The sequence below is a fragment of the Myotis lucifugus genome, unplaced genomic scaffold (assembly GCF_000147115.1).
Source record: "Myotis lucifugus unplaced genomic scaffold, Myoluc2.0 scaffold_125, whole genome shotgun sequence".
In the NCBI taxonomy this organism is placed as follows: Eukaryota; Metazoa; Chordata; class Mammalia; order Chiroptera; family Vespertilionidae; genus Myotis; species Myotis lucifugus.
Window position 1 is genome coordinate 754,940 of NW_005871173.1, and position 15,402 is coordinate 770,341.

Sequence of the window (15,402 nt, forward strand, 5' to 3'; positions counted from 1 at the left end):
TTGACAAAGGAGGCATGAATATACAATGGAGTCAAGAGTCAAGACAGTCTCTTCAATAAATGGTGTTGGGAAAATTTGGACAGATACATGCAAAAAAATGAAATAACCACCAACTTACACTGTACATAAAAATAAACTCAAAATGGATAAAGGACTTAAACATAAGACGGGAAACCATACAAATATTAGAGGAATCCACAGGCAGCAAAATCTCAGACATATGCCGAAGCAGTTTCTTCACCGATACAGCTCCTAGGGCAATGGAAACTAAAGAGAAAATAAACAAATGGGACTACATCAAAATAAGAAGCTTTTGTACAGCAAAAAACAAAACAAAACAAAACAAAAAAAACACCAAAAAAAAAACACCATCAACAAAACAACAAGAAAGCCCACTGCATGGGAGAACATATTTGCCAATGTTATCACGGATAAGGGTTTAATCTCCAACATTTTCAGGGAACTCATACAACTTAACAAAAGGAAGATAAACAATCCAATAAAAAAATGGGCAATGGACCTAAATAGATACTTTTTGAGAGAAGACATAAGGAAGGCCAAGAGACATATGAAAACAGGCTCAAAGTCATTAATCATCCAAGAGATGCAAATCAAAATGACAATGAGATATCATCTCATACCTGTCAGAATGGCTATCATCAACAAATCAAAAGACAACAAATGCTGGAGAGGATGTGAAGAAAAAGGAACCCTTGTGCACTGCTGATGGGAATGCAGACTGGTGCAGCCACTGTGGAGAACAGTATGGAGTTTCCTCAAAAAAATAAAAATGGAACTCCCATTTGACCCAGTGATCCCACTTCTAGGAATATATCCCAAGAAACTAGAAAACACCAATAAGAAAGGATATATGCATCTCTATGTTCATAGCAGCACAATTTACCATAGCTAAGATCTGGAAACAGCCTAAGTGCCCATCAGCAGATGAGTGGATTAAAAAACTGTGGTACATCTACACAATGGAATACTACGCTGCGGTAAAAAAGGAGTTCTTACTATTTGCAACAGCATGGATGCAACTGGAGAGCATTATGCTAAGCGAAATAAGCCAGTCAGAGAAAGATAAATATCACATGATCTCACTCATTTGTGGAATATAATGAACAACATAAACTGATGAACCAAAACAGATCCAGAGATAGAGAAGCACTGATCAGACCATCAAACTTCAGAGGGAAGGTAGGGAAGGGTGGGGGTTAGGGGAAGAGATCAACCAAAGGACTTGTATGCATGCATGTAAGCCTAACCAATGGACACCCGCCACCAGGGGGGTGAGGGCATGAGTGGGGGGTGGGAGGGGCAATGGGGGAAAAAGGACACATATGTAATACCTTAATCAATAAAGAAAACTATTATAAAAAAATAAATGCCCTTAAATAAAAAGGTATTCTAGCAAGAAGTGATGAAAATTAGGGTGAAAAATTTAAATAAACCACAGTGCAGTGAAATACAAACAGAAGAAAGTAATATTGTTAAAATGAGTTTACTTGATTCCTTGCCAAGACATCTTATGAATTCCAATATAATATAGCATTTCATCTAGCAGATATTGCAAAATACAGCATAGGAATTACACATAAACTTACAATGAATGTATAATTTATATGTATATATGACCTATTTTCCAAATGAAGATATAATTTAATATTTTCAGATAAAAATAATTATGAGTTATTATTTTATAACATTGGATATAATGACTATTTCTAGGATAAATTACAGTATGTCCCCCACACTTATTACTAGGTTTTAAATTATTTCAAGATGAAAGAATTCTTTATTTGTATGTCAATGGCAATATCTTAATATAACTATCTTTTTCTGTGTCTGACACTTTCTCCTTCTGAAACTTATGAAAATAAGGATTTGACATTCTGATTTGAATTTCTTCATTTATGGCTCTGTTTCAGAGCAGTATCTATTTGCTTGCTCTGCCCTTCAGCAGAGATAAAATCATCAGTCTTTCCTCTGAGACAGTCTGCATTTCATCTGCATTATCTCTGCCTTGAATGGTTCATTACACTGACCTGAATTGGTATCCTAAATGTTGTCAGCAAGTAGAAAAGAGAAGGGTTCTATTGTACTCTTTTTTTTTTTTTGCATTTTATGAATTTTTATTTTCTTTGTTGATTAAGGTATTACATATATGTCCTTATCCCCCCCTTGTCTCCCCAACCCCACTCATTCCCTCACCCCCCTGGTGTCTGTGACCATTGGTTAGGCTTATATGCATGCATACAAGTCCTTTGGTTGATCTCTCCCCCTTCCCCCCACCCTCCCCTACTTTCCCTCTGAGGTTTGACGTTCTGATCGATGCTTCTCTGTCTCTGGATTTGTTTTTGTTCATCAGTTTATATTGTTTATTATGTTCCACAAATGAGTGAGATCATGTGATATTTATCTTTCTCTGACTGACTTATTTCACTTAGCATAATTTGACCCAGTGACCCCAGTTCTAGAAATATATTCCAAGAAACTAGAAACACCACTCAGAAAGGATATATGTACCTCTATGTTCATAGCAGCACAATTTACAATAGCTAAGGTTTGGAAACAGTCTAAGTGCCCATCAGCAGATGAGTGGATTAAAAAACTGTGGTACATCTACACAATGGAATACTATGCTGCTTTAAAAAGGAAGGAACTCCTACCATTTGCAACAGCAAGGATGGATCTATTTACTCTTGTCCTCTTGGAAGTTTTCATTTTCCTTCTCCTTTTAATTTTTTTTCCTGGAAGTGGATTAAAAAGTTTTAAGGAGCCAGGAGGTCACAGTTCAATTCCCAGTCAGGGCCGGGTTATGGGCTCAATACTCAATACTCAGTGGAGGGCATACAGGAGGCAGCTGATCAGTGATTCTCTCTCGTCATTGATCTCTCTCTCTCTCTCTCTCTCTCTCTCTCTCTCTCTCTCTCTCTCCCTCTCTCCCTTCCTCCCTCTCCCTTCCTCCCTGAAATCAATAAAAATATATTTTTAAATAACTTTTAAGGAAATCACACAAAAAATCATTTTACTCTTTTTTTGAGAAGAAAAAGACAGTCTGTGATCAAATGTCATTTTCTCATTTGCTCTAATAAGTATTAATTTAATGTATACACAAAACACAATCTCAACTTATATAATAATATGAGTTCATAGTTTTACTTAGGCTTTGACTAATGATATATAGTGTCAAATATCACAATACTGACATATATAGTAGAGGCATTTATTACCAAAAAAAAAAGAAAGAAAAAGATAGCAATTTGAAGATTCTTAAATAAATTCTGTGACACATTTGCCTTCAATTTGCTTGTGTTTAGCTTTAGAAACTGTTTTAGACTAGCTTTAGAAAACTTCAGAAACAAGAAAAATAAAACAAAAACCAACACGAAAAAATGAAATTTTTGTGTTATCAAGTAGTTCGAATTTATACCTAATGGAGCAAAGTGAATCACATTTATATTTTTTTCTCAAAGAGCTGAAAGGCATAACTTGAAAGCTATTATTAATTTTGTTTTTCTGAAAGTCAATTGCTTTTTTATTGCTGTTCCATGTTGAAAAAATTCTAAGGAATATAAAATGCTCATCTCTTCACATTATAAAATATTTAGGGATATTTAAAAAACAAGGGGGTATGTATTAAGACTAATAAGTAAATATGTTTTCAAAACTTAAATAATAAATGTCATTGTATAATATTAGTAATTTGTATTTGAAATTGAATCTTATAAATTGTTGTAGGTACATGTTAATACAAAGTTAGTACTTCTAAATAATTTTATATTTATATATCTACATTATACTAAATATAATATCCTTCATAATTTTTCATAACTCAATGTGGTTTCTATAAATATGATTGCCTATTCATATTTTTAAAAACATACATTAAATGCATTTCAGGAGAAAACTTAAATCTAAAGTAAGAATATCTTCTAGCCCTAGCCAGTTTTGCTGTAGTGGATAAAGCATCAGCCTATGGACTGAAGGGTCCCAGGTTTGATTCCGGTCAAGGGCAAGTATCTTGGTTGCAGGCTCCTCCCCAGCCCCGGCCCTGATGGGGTGCTTGCAGGAGGCAACCAATTGATGTGTTTCTCTCACATGGATGTTTCTCTCACATTGATGTTTCTTTCTGTCTTTCCCTCTCTCTAAAAATCAATGAAAAAATATCCTCGGATTAACAACAAAAAAATAATATTTTCTAAATGCAATGACACTTATTTGGAGGAAACTTTAGCTCCATTTTTATTAGTGAAATCGTTAGACTTAGAAATATCCTATATAATAAAAGCCTAATATGCTAAGTGTCTGGTTGTCTGTTCAATCAAAGCATAATACGCTAATGATATGCTAAGGCCACTCAACCGCTCTCTATGATGTTCACTGACCACCAGGGGGCAGACACTCTGACCGGTAGGTTAGCTTGCTGCTGGGGGTCCAGCCAATCGGGACTGAGCGAGATGGGCCAGACATGCCCTGGAGCCCTCCCGCGGTCCCTCCCCGGCTGGCCAACCTCCTGTGTCCCTCCCCGACCCCAATCGTGCACCATTGGGATCCCTTGGCTTGGCCTCTCACAATCCAGGACCCCTCAGGGGATGTCAGAGAGCCGGTTTCGGCTCGATCCCACAGGCCAGGCCATGGGACCCCACTGGTGCATGAATTCATGCACTGGGCCTCTAGTATATATAGTAAAAGTTTGCAGTTAGACAATAATTTTTGAGTTCACAGGAAAATAATCTCCATTCTCCTTTCCATGTGCAGGGCACTGGGCAGACATACGTGGAAGCCCCTCCCACAAATCACCCTATTGCCTCCAGTTTCTATAGACCAAAGGCACCACTACAGCCAAACTCAACTGAGCAGGAGCTGACTCATAGGCACACATAGGAGGCTCAAGTCCAAAGATTGACAGTGGGCTGGTGGTGCCCAGATACCCAGATTTATCCAGTGTCCAATGTGAGTATGTCAGCATCATCCTGGTGACCCAATCTTCCATTCAAGAGAAATGATATCAAACCAACTGGCAAAAGTGATCCAAGCTGCCTTCTTAGAACCGAGGCTGGTAAACAGGCCCCAAAACAGCTCCCTGGGGACAAGTCCTGGAGCTCTTTGGGGTGAACTGTCAACCCTCTCTCTATATGCGGGTAGGGATTTAGAAAGCTCTACAAAGGATTTAAGTGAGGACCTGTACCCCAAGAGTCCCTGCCTGAGATGGTGTTGCAAATGCCCCTATGATAGTGCAGTCTTGGAGGATCCTTAGCACTGGAATGGGGAAATTAGCATATCTTAACTGAGATACTCCAAACTGTCAGGTCCTCTGAGGCATGGGTCTAAGGTAGGGATTCTACTTGTCTGAGTCGTGATATTGTCCTTAAGAGCACAACTCAGGATACTGAAGAAAAGAAGGAAGGGAGGAAGGGAGGAGGCCTTTGTTGTTCTATGTCAAATAATTATTTAAGGAAAACATTAAATGGCATGTCTATGGATCTTTCCTAGATAATTCCTTCTTAATTTTTAGCTTTTGCTGAGACAAATGAAGGACAATGATCTTAAGATTCCTAGATGTTCTCTGGTCAAATTGAGAAAAATGTTGCAATTCTATCATCTATATATAAAAATTCCAGCTCTTTGGTTTTGGGGGGACTCAGTAAACGTACACTAAAATGTAAAGTGAAAGAATAAAGTTCCACAAATAACTAAGTAAATTTTAACAAATGAAGAAGGGATAACTTACCTTGGTAACAACAGGAGTAACAACATTCTAGATAGTCAACAAGCAGAAAGTTATTATTACAATACACACACACAAGGATACTAGACGACTATGTACATGTGAGCATGTACGAACACCCAACCCTACAATACATAAAAATATAGTATCACAAATTAATTGGAAAAGTTTAGGTTGTAAAATTGGGAAACTGATTCATTTTATATAAAAAAAGTAAAATGACATCAACAAAAAGTTGTAAAATAAAAGTACTCAAGATAGGTGAAAGAATTAAATGTGAAAAGAATTAAAACATACAGCACAGAAAATATAAGAGACTACTTATAAAACAAAACTTAGAAATTACAAACATATGGTAAAAGACTGCTGAATATGAGCGTACAGCATTAAAGATATTGATTCAATAAAGAATGCGATGGACAAAGTTAATAGACATGGCAAACTGGGAGACAGTGGCAATGTCTAGAAACAATGAGGAGTTTTTTCTAGATTTACAAGGAACTCCAGCAAATCCTTAAGAAAATGTTAGCAAATCAATAGAAAATCAGGCAATTTAAGGAAGAGAAAACATTGGAGGTGAACAAACCTCTAAAGAGATGCTCAAACTCATTTGAAATCAGAGATGCAAATTTTAACACAAAGTTATCATTTTATATCAACTTGCAGGTGATAAAACTGTGATAACTTTTTCTATTAACTAATATTCAGAGTTCAGCTTCCACACTGTTCTCCCATATTGCCATTATTCTTACTCCTTTGTCACAGCAAGTATAATTACAACTATTATGATTAGCATTTTAATACCTTCTGTGAATTAATACTTGTCCTATTTCCCCTGTAACTTAGAGATCTAACTTTCTCATGAAATTAGTAAAAGTAACTAAATGCCAATCAAGCCCTTGAGCTGGTAACTGGAGTGGATATGCCCTTGAGAACGACCCTAATTTTCTCCATTATCCTTTTTTCCCCTGAGCTTCACGCACATTGACACTTTTAGATTTTCTCCTGAATAATTAATTCACCAGACTATTTCTAGCTTGATCACAATAGAATCAAGCAATTCTGCTCCACTCTTGGGAGTCAGTGAATTAATTTGCTACCTATAATTATTATTAAGTATAATAATTATGTTTGAATATGTTTAATCTGATTGTTTTTAGTGACCTTGTTCCAATTGACAAAAGTAAACTGTAATCAAGGCACTGCCAGAAAGGAAGGACGATGAGGTATTCAAGGTTTTTTCAAAGTAAATAAATTATTATGTTATAAACCTCTTAATATCAGGCAATTTTAATAAGAAGTAATAAATGTTTATAAGTTTTTATTTCAACCTGACTTTAAAATAATTGTGAGACACTTCCTTTGCCATGGCTAGGAAAGAAGCAATTATTGAAAGGGAATGAACTTAAATTAAAACCCCCTGAAGAAAACAATAAACAGGTAAACAGCTAAAAATTATGAGGCTTGTTTATTTCCCAGGTGAGCCAAAGCAATTAGATAGCTCCTTCCTCAACTGCCTATAGGCTATAACAAATTGTCCAAATGATTACTTGCACTTTTTTTCTTTCACACATTATTTGAGAAATTCACATTTCTTGATTTTTTTAAATTTAATTCATGACCTTACCAAATTAAAGAGGAAAAACAACCTAAATATCTCATATATGCAGAAAAACACGCACAGTTAAACAAAGTTGTCATTTATTTAGTATAAACACTAGAAATTTGAGGAAATTTCCTTAACCTGATAAAAGGCATTTAGAAAACAAAATAAATTTAAAAAATTCTTAACCTTTATGAGTACTGTTAGGGTCACTGAAAGAGGTACACACAAGCCGAAAGTTGTAAAGAATTATAAATGTACTAATTCATTTGGAAACCAGATGTGATGCCAGCCCCCAGGAATGGGGAGTCAGAGATTTTAAGGATTCTAGGCAGGCTTTTTCAGCTGGGAATTCTCTGGGCAGGTTCGGATCCTGGGCAAGTCCAGAGGGGAAAGTTACTGGTCTTAGCAAATGGAATGTGGTCTAAGTGAAATGGAACGTGGTCTAAGCGAAAAGGAATGCTGGTTGGGAAACTAAAGGTCAGTTTCCCAGGGGAGAGGATTTTGATTTGATTATTTAATCAGACCTAACAATTGCTGTAAACTATTGTGATGTTAGTAAATAAGGTAAGAAAAGAATGAGTAGGGAGATAAAAGACAGCAAAAAGAAAAAATAGTTCTACAGCTAAAAACAGATCAAAGCAAAATAAATACAGCAGTATGTTAATGTCAACATATTCATTTATAAAAAGCTAATGGAAAATATAGCTTTTAAAATTTAAATTCTTTACTGTTTAAAGTATTACTGCATATAAGTCTCCCTTTTCCCCCATTGACCTCTTTCCCCAGCCACCCCCAGATAGCTTTTTTAAAAGAGAGTCTATCCATTTGGCTACCACAGAACTGAGTACCACACACGATTTCCTCATTTCTGTTTATCATGGCATCAAGAATACTGTCAAAGAAAATAATACCTAATACATCACAAAAAGTAGTATAGTCATGGTTGATTCAAAAATATATGGAGACAGAGTTGATCCACAGTTGGACTAGAATGGCTTTATCTCAAGTTCAGGGGATGCCTGGAAGTCTGGCTTTTGACTCTTGGCCAAGATAAGGGTCATGAAATCTGTGCTGGGCAGATTAAGGCCCCAATTACCCTACTGACTGCCAGGGTTAGTTTTATGCTTAAGGTTTGCATCTGACCTACATGCTTGGAAAGCCTAGTTTGATTACCTGACCATAAGGATCCCCTACAGGCAGCTCCTCTGAACTCTCTGATTCAAAGATTCTCCTAACAGACCTCCCTCCAAAAGCCAGTGATTCAGCAAACTTTATAGATAGTTTTATGTAAGTACATACTTCCATAGCAGATATTTTTGCTTATGACTAAAGTCAGATAAATCCTTTTATCAGTGAAATACTTTATTGCATTGCTCAAGTTTGAGAAAACTGCTTTAGAATGTTTACCCATTTGCCTTCAGACATTTTTCCCCTATTATATTTTATGAATAGCCTGAGATCAAGATCTCTCCCACTCCAAATGTAAACATTTGAACACTTGGAGTTATCCAAACTAAAAAGCCAATTTTGTGTTCTGAAATTCAAAGATTTTTTTCAGGAATTCTTTCACTTTGAATAGTCTAGTAAATTGAATTTCTAACATAATAATATGCAGAGCAAATGTAAATCAAGATCATGTAGCATGTAAATTGTGTTAGTAGTTGGTAGAATATGTCGGTCTTTCCAATATTAAATGTTTAGAAGCAATATATTATGGAGCATAGTATATAGCCAATACATATTTATTGATTGAATAAAACTATGCCACTCTCTACCTGAATTTTTTTCTCTCTCTCCACTCAGCTACTGTTAGTTAGAAGGGCACAGAATGAATTACAATTCCTTGTAATTTAACCATCCACAGGAAAAAAATATAATGTGCCGATATAATTATTGACATTATTAGTCAGACTCTATCCATATGTTTTACATGCTGTTGAGTCGACTCTGACACCTGGCCACTCATGAATGAGTGACTTTCACCATATCCTGTAGCCTCCACAGCCCTGCTCAGCTCCTGTAGACTCCTGCTTATGTTCTTTCTGCCATGGGGTCAATCCACCTCATCTTTGGTCTTCCTCTTTTCTGCTGCCTTCTACGTTTCCCAGCATTATTGTCTTTTCCAAAGAACTCTGCCTTCTCAGGATGAGCCAGAAGTCAGACAGCGTCAGTGTTGCCGTTGTTGCCACCAGCGATGCTGCAGGTGTGATTGGCAGTAGGACGCAGTTGTTTGTTCTTCTGGTGGCCTGGGGCACCCACAGAGTCAGCCTCCAACCTCGCAATTCAAATGAATCAATATTCTGCTTGCAAATATCAAAGGCAAACAGTCAGTGAAGACTGAGAAAGGATGTAAAATGAAGTCAGTTGAGGAGAAAACTGTTTTAAAAAGGAGATTTGATTAGGGGTTCAATTTATCTTAAAGCTAAAGCCCATGGAGCTGAAAGATGAACGTGCTCCAGACCACAGGAAGGAGAGCAGTACATGTCAGTGGTGAATTGTGCACTACAACGAAATGATCTAATAAACTAGTAATTTGCCATACTATTATGAGCTAGAAAGACAATTTAATAAAAACAATTTGGTTTATATTGCTTCTAGCTTAGGAGTTTAGTTTCATAATCATCTTTTTTTTTTTTAAAGTAGTTCAGTCATGGGACTACATTTTTATAAATTAAAATTCATGTTGTTATAATTATTATAACTACTTTGGTAATGACCATGGTTATAAAGGCATCCACAGAAATGCCACCATAAATTACAACATAGTTATAGTCTAATCATTATTTTAATCTTTCTGTACATGCCCTTCTGTTTTGGGAATGGATTTATTTTTCCAAAACAATCAGTGTATGAAAGCACTTTTCTATTTTCTCTAGTGGATTTTTTAAAAATAATCATGTTTAAAGATTACTTTAAATAAATTCTTACAAGACCTTTTAAATAAATTCTTCAGAAGGTATTAAGGAATTAGTTAAATAAAAGAATTTCAATACAGTTAATGAGACTTATTTAAAAGTATTAGACCAGAAAGTATCTTAAAGCTATTTATTCTATCCTTTCTTTGGGAAAATGGGGCAATTAAACTTGTAAAAACATTTCCAAGTTTATAACATTTTAGTATTAAATTCAAATTTTTATTTTTAAACCATAGAATGACTAAGGTTTGGGTAAGTTAGTTGAGTATGACAGATAAAACTTTCTATGAAATTTGCCTATCTGAAACGATTGAATTCAGTGTGAAGGGAATAGTCCCAGGTACAATATAGTTTGTTACTATTTCAGCCACTCTTAAAGAAGCATGTTTGGTAGCAATTTTTTAAAGTCTCCATTTTTTAAAATAGATTTTTATAAGTACTCAGGAAAGGAGAAATTATATTTACCATACCATTGTTGATTTTACTTATTTTTTTTACAGCTTAATATATTTTTATTTATTTCATAGAGAATGGAGCGGAGAGAGAGAGAGAAACATCAATGATGAGACAGAATCATTGATTGGCTGCCTCCTGCATGCCCCTCCCAGGGATTGAGCTCTCAACCTGGGCATGTGCCCTTGACTGGAACTGAACCTGGGACCCTTCAGTCCGCAGACCAACACTCTATCCACTGATCCAAATGGGCTAGGGCCCCTTGCTGATTTCATATAACTGCCCTGCACAAAATGTCCAAATCCCCCCGTAACAACCAGAATGTACTTCACTGGTTTACCAGTTCCAGGCTGAGAGGCAGGAAACAAGCTACCACACACCCAAGTGATTAATGTGATTTGAGATCATGCTGAAGGCTTTAAAGCCAATGAAACTGTATTTCTTCCTCACCTCACTATATTTAGCAATGAAATGTCAGGTAAGGAGTATCTATGGTTTTGTTGGGTAAATACCTTTCTGCCATTTCCCTGTCTCAGCACATTTCACGATGGAACTTTGCCCTTTATGTAGTCTTAAAAGAGACATTTAATTTTATAGAAGATCAAGAGCTGAAAACACTGGCATCTAGATTCATAAGTCTATTAAAATAATTTTATCACCTCTATAAAACCATGTTTTTTTCTTTGCTATTAAGAGGTTAAGAATGACAGCAAGAATAAAACTGTCTGAGGGAAGGCAAGGTGGGTGGGTGAGCGGGAAAATATCAACCAAAGAGCTTTTATGCATATATGTATAACTCATGGACACAGGGTGGTGAAGGCTTGGGGTGGGGTGTGGGGACTGGCTAGAAGGGGTCAGTGGGGGGAAAAAGGGACATATGTAATACTTTCAAAAATTAAGATTTAAAATAAATAAACAATAAATAAAGACACAATGTCATTTTTTAAAAAAACTGAAACTATTTCACACAACAAAATATTTAATTCATTTTGAAAACTTTACATATGGTTAGGTTCAAATATATTTCTCACTCTTGCAACAAAACAAGTTGATAAATCTTCCTATGCATGGAATATACTGGAGAAGTTTTAAAAATCATACTTTGAATCAATATTAATGTGAATGTTATACAAAATTGGAAATACAGTTAGCTCCTCTAGATTTAAGCAAACATCCCATTTGCTTCTCCAGTATTTTCACTGCAGTGAAATTAAAGCAAACAGGACTACGCAGGCTAGTGAGTGATGGCGGTAATATGACGGCATCAGATGTGGTCTGTGCATGTCTATGAATATCAGGATAGTGCAGATAGAGAAAAGCTTTGCAATCTGGCTGCGCCCCACCGAAACTGATCTCGCCAAGAATACTAATCACCGCCATCTTGCCAAAGTGAATGAACACCAGCCATACTTCATTTCACTGATCTTTTCAGCAGATGGGGTGCCATTGATCATTTTCTACTTTCTGGAACACATCGACACACTAATGTGTAGCAATGTTCAGACTCTTGGGGATTTATTTGTGCTGGTTCATTTCACTACGTTAAAGTCCCAGGTACCAAGGTTTTGCCTCTGCTCCAAATGTTTCTTTTAATATATGCTGTGATGATAGAATCTCTTCAGTACTACGCTTTCTCAGTAGAGGGCACTGGAAGGGCATTGCAGGGAAAGGGGGTGCTCCTGCAGTGTGGGCGGTTGCACGGAGGGTCAGCAGTGTGTGTGTGTGTGTGTGTGTGTGTGTGTGTGTGTGTGTGGAAGGTCCTCTGATGGAGCTCTGCCCCATCCCGCAGCCACACTCCCGGAAGGCATGGCCCCTGTGATTTTGCAGCTTTGGCCTGAGGGTCACCTTCCTGTGGTCCTCAACACAGTGACTGGTAGCCTGAAAGATTCCTGCCTGCCCAGGCACCCGTAACCTCCTACCTGCCCTGGCCTTCTACCCCCTCTCCACACCCCACGCAGCTCAGCGTAGTCCAGAAGGTCCCTGCTGCCACAAGCTAATTGCGTCCTCGCTGCTGCACTCTGGAGGCTTGTTGCTTGCTCGCTTGCTCAGTTTCTGCAGACTCGTTCCAGCTTGAGCAAACCGGTGAACTCTTATCCCATGGGATGCAAGCTGGAATGACTTTAATATTTGTCATCATGCCCATTTAAAATCATCTTTCCTGCCCTGGACTGATATCTCAGGTAGGTTTCTGACATATTTCCTGATAATTCTAAAGCAGTGGTTCTCAACCTTTTGGCCCTTTAAATACAGTTCCTCATGCTATGACCCAACCATAAAATTATTTTCGTTGCTACTTCATAACTGTAATGTTGCTACTGTTATGAATCGTCATGTAAATATCTGATATGCAGGATGGTCTTAGGCGACCCCTGTGAAAGGGTCGTTCGACCGCCAAAGGGGTCGCGACCCACAGGTTGAGAACCGCTGTTAAAGTATAAAAGTATTCTGGTGTAAACTAACATAATAGATTCAGCATAAGGTTCATTTGCCCTAGCTCAGAACTGCCTCAAGAAAGGTATCCTACCAAAGGGGCATGGGGGCTGAGGTGTGTGCGAACCGTGTCTTCCCTTTTCCATTCTTTACTGCCTTCTCCTCATACTACTTGTAGGAAACTCCGCAGCTGGGAGATGTGGGAGAGTTAAAAGAAGAGATAAAAATCTGAAGTAGGTTTTGAAGCACTAAACTGGCATCAGATATTCAAATTCTGGCTGACTCCTCCTGAGGATGGCTTTCACACCTACCCATCACAGTGCCCTGGAATAAGCAATGCTCCTTGAGAAGTCTGTCTAAGCTTTTGACTTCCGGCAGTTCGTCTTTCTCAGTCATCATCTGTTGAATTTGCCATTTTCTCTCAGTGATTCCTCTTAAATGGATTCACTTTCAAGCAGAATTAGGCCCATATCCTTTAGAAGGATCATATTTTATCTGTGGAGTACATACTCCCTTTATATATAACTGCCTGAGAAGGCAGCCAGAGATCCTTAGTGCTGCAGAGGAGGTGGGAGAGGCTCCCGCCACGGCTGCTGTGCTCGCCAGCCATGAGCCCAGCTTCTGGCTGAGCAGCGCACCCCCTGTGGGAGTGCACTGATCACCAGGGGGCAGCTCCTGCATTGAGCATCTGCCCCCTGGTGGTCAGTGCGCGTCATGTGACCAGTCGTTCCGCTGTTTGGTTGATTTGCATATCAGCCTTTTAATATATAGGATTGGATCAAGTACTGAAAATGGTCTTACCTCAGGAGTGGGAAGCAAATTAGACCTAGACTAACGGTATCTGGTTTCATCTAACAAATCTAAAAACAAAACCAGTAGGTTCAATGTATTTCCTGTTAACTTCAGTGCATCCCAAAACAAAGCTCAAGAATATTTATAAGAGCACAGATATCCATAATGCCCAACAAAATAAAATCTAAAATGTCTAGCCCCCAAATCAAAAGCATGGGAAAAATGACCCATAATGTAGAGAAAAGCCAATTAATACTGACTCAGAAGTGATAAATGTTAGATTAGCAGACAAAGATATAAATAGAGTTAATGTAATTATGTTTTATATGTTCAAAATGTGAAGTTGAGGCATTGAAGATTTTTTTAAAAGTACCAAATTCAACATCTGGAGACAAAGAAAGGAAGTCACCGGAAAGCCAACTAGCTTGCTCAGAGTCACCCAGCATAGGTCAACCTGCTAAGCAACTAGCTATATCAGACTATACACAACATGAAATCCAACTTCTTTTCAAGAGGTCCTCTCTGACCCACAATACCTGTAACCTAGTCAGTTTCAATCACATCACCTGAGCACTAGCTTCACCTCAACCAATCCCTTCCCAGGACTTGAATGTAAGCCTAAGGAGAACCCTCTTGACAATGACTTCATGCCCAGTGCCTGGCATTATCAAAACACCAGAATAGACAGGGTGTCAGGATTATGAATGCACACTTTTATATATATATATTTCCCCAAGGGATTAAATAAGAATATGTTTTCAAAATCTCAGTTATACAATAAAGTATTTTTAGAAATAGAATAGAAGGAAATAAAAGAGAGTGCGAAGAGCCAAACATTTGCAGCAGGAAACACACTGCAGCCGCGCCAGCCTCCAATCGTTCTTATGATTGTAACACTTTTTAGTATGAGTTCCCAGGGCCTCGCTTAATGCTGCCTAGAAATTTTCTCATGGTTTCTGCAATGCCCGTTGCTTTATTAAAAACATGCAAACATCACAGAGCAATGACTTTGAAGTGATAAATACATTTAATACTCTGACACTGGGAGCTCTTTCCAGATTCAGGGTAAATGATGCCTGGAGGCCTTTCAATATTTTTGGAGTTTTAATAACAAAGAGTCTGGCAACTAGTAATTGGGGAATAAGCGAGACATCTACATCCACCATTTGTTGTATTTGTTCTTCTCATGGCATATTGGTCTCACATCTGTCACATGAAAGAGTTAGGAATTGGTTTGCATGTTGATCTGCTGATCACAATGAATTGCGTGTCTTAATTCTGTAAAAATTAATAAATCAAATTCATTTATTAGTATCTATATTTTTGTTACATTTTCCAATAGGTCATCTCTGTCTTTCTGTCTCCCCTCCCCTCCAGCTCTCCAAGGTACGTGTGTCTCTGTGTGTGTTTGTGTAAATGTATGTGACTATGTATATGTGCTGAGTACCATAATGAAATCTTCCGGTGAATTT